Source organism: Triticum dicoccoides, chromosome 2B (assembly GCF_002162155.2).
Source record: "Triticum dicoccoides isolate Atlit2015 ecotype Zavitan chromosome 2B, WEW_v2.0, whole genome shotgun sequence".
Lineage (NCBI taxonomy): Eukaryota > Viridiplantae > Streptophyta > Magnoliopsida > Poales > Poaceae > Triticum > Triticum dicoccoides.
The window spans coordinates 12,749,587-12,757,094 of record NC_041383.1 but is presented as its reverse complement, the minus strand read 5'-3'; the positions used below and the strand labels follow the sequence as shown (position 1 = coordinate 12,757,094).

The following is a 7,508-nucleotide window of genomic DNA, read 5'->3' as shown; positions in this document are numbered from 1 at the left end:
AAAAGATCAAAATATGTTCATTACTTTGCGTACGATCTGTAGAACTTTTCAGTTCAATTGGTTAGGTTCTTGATGTCATGAGTTCAAGCTCTCGCGCGCAGATCTTTTTGGGGCTTTTTTATGCGCTCGCGTTCTTAACCAGCAAATGGGCCGGCTCATCTGCATCTACCTTGAGCAAAAGCTCGACCATTTGCGACAAATAGGAGTTCTCGGCTTGGTGTGCCCCTTGAATACCTCGAGCGGCACGGCCCCCGTGAGGTCTATCCACGCCAGCGCGAGGAACATCATTGCCTTTCTCCCGCCAGAGCGTCTCGCTCAGTGGGCTAAGGGGCTAGCTGTTTGGTTGGTGCCCATTCCAGCCCTACCAAAACAAGGGCTTGCCAAAAATTTACAGCAGGAATTTGCCGCCGGAGTTTCACCCGCATGCCATCACAGAATCACATGGGGCAATGGCGAATCTACAAAAAAAATGGAGGGGGGCAGGGCTCCCTGTGGGTTGCGCAAATGTGTTGGGCTGGGCCAGCAAGTTGTTGGGCCGGCCCTTGAGACTAGTAGTAAAAATACTTTTTACAGCACTGGATGGGGGGCTCTAGCGTGTTAAAGCCCTCCTAGTAGATTGGCCCCTGACATGGGGTGATCAAATAATTGGCAGTGATCCCAAAAGCTGCTCGTGATCCAAAGGCACGCCAGCCTAGTGGTCAACGACCAATATTTTGGAAGGGTGGCTCTGGGCTGCCAACCAAACAGCCTCAGCGTCAGCGTCAGCGTCACCGCCAGTCCTGCCTACTTCACCCGCCTCGTCACCGCCATCTCCTTTGCCATTCCCACACCCACTTTTATTCGCCGCCTCGCCATGAAGAGATTTCATGGCGAGGCCGCGTAACAGAGCAAGACGAGCGCATCGAGAGATTTCGTGGTTCTTGCCCTCAAGAGGATATGCACGCGGCACGCACGGCTCCTTCACGCTGCAGCTCTGTACGCGAGCACGTACAAGAGGAAGCTAGCTAGCCATAGAAGACCAGCCGGCGTGAGAGAGAGTGGCGTCTCTCTCACTATCAGAACTAGCGATAAGCTAGTTGCTCTGAACGCGTTCGTCTGCTATCAGGGTTAGCTCCACGAAGTTGAATCTCCAATTTTACTAGTAAGTACTAATAATTGATTAAAAATATGAATGCTCCCTAACAAATAAAATTGCTCCATACATATTCATATATTTCAGCGTGAAAAATAAACGAGACTGCAGAACGCGATTCCTAGCAAGCACTCAGAAATCCTGCATGCATGAGCCGACCTATACGATAGAATTCGGCTTCATAGAGGAGTACTGCACAAATCCGGAAGATACGACTGGAAAAGACGTCTAAAAATTGTACCGGCAAGGAACAGATCTGAAAAAAAGGGGGTGAAATTCGAAAAATAAAAGGGGTGATATATGGGATTAACCACTGGCATACATACAAATCAGAGACACAGCACTAACAATACCTAAAAAAATCGATAAAGAATACCTCAAAAAATAAGGTAACAATGAGAATTTTAGGAAAGTATGAAGCAGCTGACGGCTGGCTTATCATGTAATTAACGGGATAAGGAGTTCAGACTTCAGAGGACACAAATTGAGGGGGAAACGATGCTGATAATAAACTAACCGGAAGATGGATGGAATACCAGCCGAAGGGCCCAGGGAAAAGGGTGACCAAATGAACGTATACTCGTTGATGGCCGCCGGGGGGGAAGGAGGCCAGGGAGGACTGGGGAATGATAGCTCGCTGCAGTTTCCTAAAGGAAAATGATTCGGCTCAGCCAGCTGATTTTTCATGCGGCCTCCCCTGCACGACAAGTGGGCTGGTGGGCCACACAAGACTCTCTCCCTCATCTTATCTCTTCCCCAGCCTCATGTTTTTTTGTTCGAAGTAAACTGTTTGAGAAGTACAATTTATACAAACCGGAGAGACGCGACCATCCAGAGGAATGCGTCAGTTCCAGGCACAGAGGAGAGAGGCGTCGGTTGCAGGCATGACCGCACAACCGTTTGGGCTAGGGGAGATTTTCCCCTATTTACATATTGGAATTAATCTTAACATTTTTCTTCCGTATGCAACATCTCCGTCGTCATCTCTCACCTCCCGATCTCGATGCGTCTCTTTGTTCTGCCACAAGCCATCGTTGTATACACCCGACCTTGCTGTGAAGGCGCTGCTGACGCCAAAGGTCACTGGTGGCGGCAGCTTCACATCAGCGACCACACATGCTGGCACAATCGCCCTGCAACAACATCTCTATTGCAAAGGCGATTCAGATGTACGAGCTAACATGCCGAGGCTCTGCAAACATCATCTCCATTGCAAAAGGTCTCTGCAATAACGCCTCTGTTGCAAAGATGTCAGTAACATCACCTCTGCTGCAAAAGGTCTCTGTAATGACACCTCTGTCTGCAACAACTTCTCTATTGCAAATGGTCTCTGCAATAATGCCTCTATTGCAAAGGTGTCTGCAACAACTCCTCTGTTATAATGACGGAAGTGATGCTTAACAGGTCTGATGGGCCAGATCGATGGCTCGCGGCGTGTCCGATCTTTTAAAAAACCAGCCGGCAAACGCACATCACACCCCTATCTTATATCTTATATCTTATATTTACTAATTAGAGGCACCATTGGAGTTATCACGTTAATTCTAGAAAACCATGTAAAAACATCCGTAGGATCTCAATTCTACGATTAGGATCAAATAACAGATGAAAGAGTTTTGTCGCAAAAAAAACAGATCAAAGAGTCTTTAATAAAAAAACCAAGTAAAATCATCCGTAGGATCTCAATTCTATAATTAGGATCAAATAACATATCAAAGAGTCTTTTCTCAACAAAAAAAAAAGCAGATCAAAGAGTCTTTAATAAAAAAAAACAGATCAAAGAGGTATACCTTCGTTAAGTAATCAAAGAGTTCAGGCCCTTCCTCTTTCCACACGCATGATTCCAACGTTTTCCACCTTCCCGTGTGCAAAAAGGAGTCCTTAGCCCATTTTTTCTTTTATAAAGAAAGGACTCTCTTTTTTTTTGCGGGGTATAAAGAAAGGACTCCTCCGATTGTTTCCTACCATCAGTACATCACGCTTGATCTACCTATGAAAAAATAAAGCCTAATGCCATCCCCGCTCAAGCTCAACCATAGGATTATTTTGGAGTCTCAAATGGTTGTTGGTATGATTACGATTTAATGATATATAAAAGCATGCTCGCTCAGACATAGCAGTCCATATACTTTTGGAGTCTTGATCCTATCGGCCGTAAAGAGTCCATGCATGGTACATGAGGAAACACGTAAGCTAAGAGCACCTGACAATCTACGTTCTTTTTAGATAAAAAACAAGAAAATCTACATTTTTTTCTTCAACGTACTAATATACCGCAGATAAATGTATGTTTGTTCTTTTTGTTAGAAATCTGCATACATTATTATGCTGTATTGTACACAAATGTGCGTACAATAAACTAACTGTTCTTTTACGCACGAAAATAATAATTTCTCTAATAAAAGGTACATACACTTTCTCTTCAAAAAATCATGACGTAGCCATCTATTTTTTTGGCCACAAACCACTTACACAATCACAATGCAAGTACGCCGGCATATAATACCAATAATCTGTAAATTACATTTACAAATATTTGAAAATATAACGATGGATTCCTGAAAAAAATTCCAATTAAAAACATTCACTCAGAAAATCTTAGGACCTAATTTGGGTATCTCACCCGGTGGCTTCTGTCCTAATAAAATTCCATGGGACTCCAATCTGTTGAATTAAAGAAGGTTTCCATGAGTTAAAATAATTCAAAAAGTTCAACAATCTTCTGAACATTCTAAAAATATGAGGAGAAGCTTGAATGTAGCTGCAGGCCTGCGGAGCATTGGGGTGTGCACAACTTATTGGCATGTAGCAGTGAATAACACATGCCCCTAAAAAAATGCAGTGACTAACACTTGATTGGTAGGGTGGTGACGAGTTGGAGATAGCGATAGGTGACTGAGTGTGAAATAGAAAGACAACTTCACGGAAAATAAGTGAGGGGCAGAGAGTGAGAATGGAAGTGTGACTCTATAGAGAGCCCGAGAGAGCGCATGTGGATCCACCTGAGAGTGACTGGCCTTGATTGTATAACATTCTAATACAATGATGTCACGAACAATTGTTGTGTGGCCAAGCATAATGAAAAATAAAATATGAATACACAGATTAAACATGAACCACTCTTTTGTGAATACATCGATATCAAATAGAAATTGCCCTCACGTGTATTCATATATATTATGCACTAGCCCGTGCGGATGCACGGGTTGATGACTAGTTTTCTTAATGAGTTACCTCTTTAGGCACGTACATCGATACATATGTTACATCTCCATTTGTACGCATCATCTTTGTACACCACCAAATATAACTCAATCTCTAAAAGCCCTATTTCCTTGTAGTGTATTTTTCACAGGACATTGCCACCCTTAGATCCAGATCGGAGGGTTTAGGGAGCGTTCGCCAGAAATTGCTGCCTGGGGAACGTCAAGCAGATAAAACTTTCCAACAAAAAGGAACAAAGAGAGAGAAAGAGGAGCTCACAGTGGGTTGCTCGTGCAGGAGACAACCGGCGGCTGGTTGCCTCGAAGGAGTGTGGTGGCTGCAGGCTACGTCGGCGTCCAGCTGTAACATCAGGAAGGGGACGCGTCGTCTGTAAGGGGCAGAGAGGCGGCGGGCGGCGGCGGCAAGAGCATCGATGGGGCCGGCGGTGGCGCGGCTGCCACCTTCCTCAACCCTAGCGCTCCATGTGTGCGGACTGGTGGGGATCGAGCGCTCCGTCTCGCGGGGAAAGAAAAGATTTCCAGGCGTGTGGGTGTGTGATGGCATTTTGGCCGTAATTAGGTGCTCCAATAGGGGTACTCTATTAATTCCATACGTTTCCTTCCGAGGAAAAAACCAAGTTTTTTGATGATTTTGAACTGCACTAGGATTCTTCAATAATCCTGCCAAGATTTTAGAAACCAAATCTGGGCTTTTTCCGGCTGCTGGTTTGCAAAACCAAGATCCTCCATTATCTTCTAAAAATTACCGGGTCCAAGACCAGTGCACAGAAATGCAAGTTAAATGTACCTATTGCTGACATGCTGGCAATGATGGAGGTAGGTGGGCTACCGGCTAGATCTTACTAGTAGGAGGAATATAACTGAGCCAACTTGATTCCAAGATGCCATCAAGGCTAGCGGATATACCCGGATCCATACACACCCGGTCGTAAATAAAAGAATTAATAGAAGCAAACCCCGGTCGTAAATAATAATAAAAAATAGTAGAAAAAGAATAGGTCGATATCTTTTTTGAAATGAATGGTTTGTCTTTTCCAAAAGTAAAACATTTTACGCCAGACGACCGGCTAACTCTTGCGCCAGTCGCACCGTGCGCTGGCACATCCTCATCCCTACGCAAGAGGGCCACATACTTTTGCTCCCGCGCGCATCTCATCCCAGATCGACGGTGGGGTCGTCAGCACGCTCCCCTTCTAGCAGCACTGCTGGACGTTCCACGCGCGACGAGTTTTTCCATGACGAATGAGAGCTTCACCCAAAGATTCCTGCGACGATTGCGTCTGAGGGATGCTGGAACCGCCCAGTCCCGGGGCTGCGACCGGCGAGCACCGGTGCTGCAACCGGCGGCGTCAGGCGCCAGACCCGGCAAGGGGTTGTGCTGGGTTTGCCCCTTTTTTTGAGCACATACGGCACCAATGTTACCACCGATGATTTGTTTTGCTGGCACCCGCGGCAAATTTTGCTAGAATCGATGACTTTTTTGCTGGGATTCGTAATTTTGTGTGATTTTTGCTGCATCAGGCATTCGATTTTGCTACGACCGGCGTAGAATTTTGTTGGAATCGGCGAGTGTTTTCTTTGCTCGGATGTGCAAATGTGATGTTTTTTCTGGTCGAGTTTTTTTTTGCTACAACCATGTTTTGATTTTTGCTGGAACTGGAGACAAATTTTGCTACATCAATGTTTTGATTTTGCTGGAACCGCACACAATTGTTGCTACATCCACCCACAGCGGTGTTGGTCGACGGCGGCGATGGCTATCTTTTGTTGCAACCGTCTCAGAGTTTTGCTACTACCGGAGATGTCATTTACTACTACCAGAGTTTTTCTGTACCAGCGTTTTTTGCTACAACCATAGCTTCAGTTTTGCTGGACCCAGGTTTTCAAAAGATTCAACAAGGTGCGGTGACACAGAGCGGTTTTTCTGATAACTTTTTTTTGTTGCGAGCATCGACGGCAAGGATGACACGAAGCTGCAACCGGCGACTGGCGTTGCCGGAGCCGCGACCATCACCAGGGATGGAAGCTGCAACCCACGGGGCGAAGTTTCTGTTGCATGCGTGGATCCCGACGAGAAACATGACAGAAGATGGCGGCGACCGGCGGCGAGTACGGCGACCGGCGGTGAGTGTGGCATCGAGCAGCGGAGAGAGGAGGTCCAAGTGAGGGGGTGACGGCCGGCGGCCGGGAGGACGTCCAAGCGACCAGGCTTTGTCGAGAGGAAGAGGGAGAGGGGAAGTCAACGCGGGGATTGGGGATCGAACGACTCGTAATCGCTAGATCGGGGCTAGTCCGGCCCATCTGTTCGAGCGGACTGCCGGCGCCTATCACTGCCCTTTCAAAAACCAGCTGTCGTGAGGACGTGAAGATAAGAACACGCCAAGTCCCACTTGCACCGGAACGCCAGACAGTTACCCTGATTGCTGCAAGTTGTAGAGGTTGGTGGGCTACCAGCCAGATCGTGACCAAAAAATATATTTGTTTGATTCTCTAATAACGAGATATGCATGTAGTCCAATTTGAATTTTTTTAACACAGTACAGACGCAAAGCGCTCGTATACACGCACATACACTCAACCCTATGGACGCACACATGCACATACTACCCCTATAAGCACCTCCGAAAGACTGAGCCAGCATATCATCTTGAAATTTACGAAGTCACCGTAGGCACCTCGTCGTCGATGGAAACGTCTCCTCCCACTGCATGTGCATCGTTGAAAATCCTGAAATAAATTCAGAAGTAAATGCGAGTATCAAGATTTAAACCCTGATGGGCTGGGATACCACAGTCCTTATAACCATCCAACCACAGGTTGGTTCGCGACCAACTTTATTTTAATAGCTGACTTTTCGTCTTGGGTTGTAGACCGGCTTCTTTTTTGCGGGCCAAGATATAGTAATGCTTAGTTGTAATTTACTTAGATCAATAGACACATTTGAACTTTAAATTGATCGGCGAACCAGTCTTTGGTTAGATGGTTAGGAGGACAGTGGTCCACTAGGATTCATATCATAAACTTGACATTGGTGCTCTCATTATTCCCGAATTTATTTCAGACTATTCCCGGCGACTGCGAGTCATCTGTGGTGACTTTGTAAAATCTCAAGATGCTATGCTACCTCATTCTCTCGGAGGTACTCATCTCTA

The 7,508-nt window shown here is 46.0% G+C and overlaps 1 protein-coding gene across 2 annotated transcripts in view; it reads right to left on the bottom strand.

The window, feature by feature from the left end:
* Positions 1–1,783, bottom strand: part of LOC119361749 — a 33,258-nt gene extending 31,475 nt beyond the window's left edge. The window contains exon 1 of one of the 2 annotated variants that reach the window (XM_037626892.1): positions 1,650–1,783. The gene's annotated coding sequence lies outside the window, so the exon portion shown is untranslated. The remainder of the gene's footprint in view (positions 1–1,649) is intronic. The other variant, XM_037626891.1, reaches the window with a different exon arrangement.
* Positions 1,784–7,508: the final 5,725 nt, after the last annotated feature.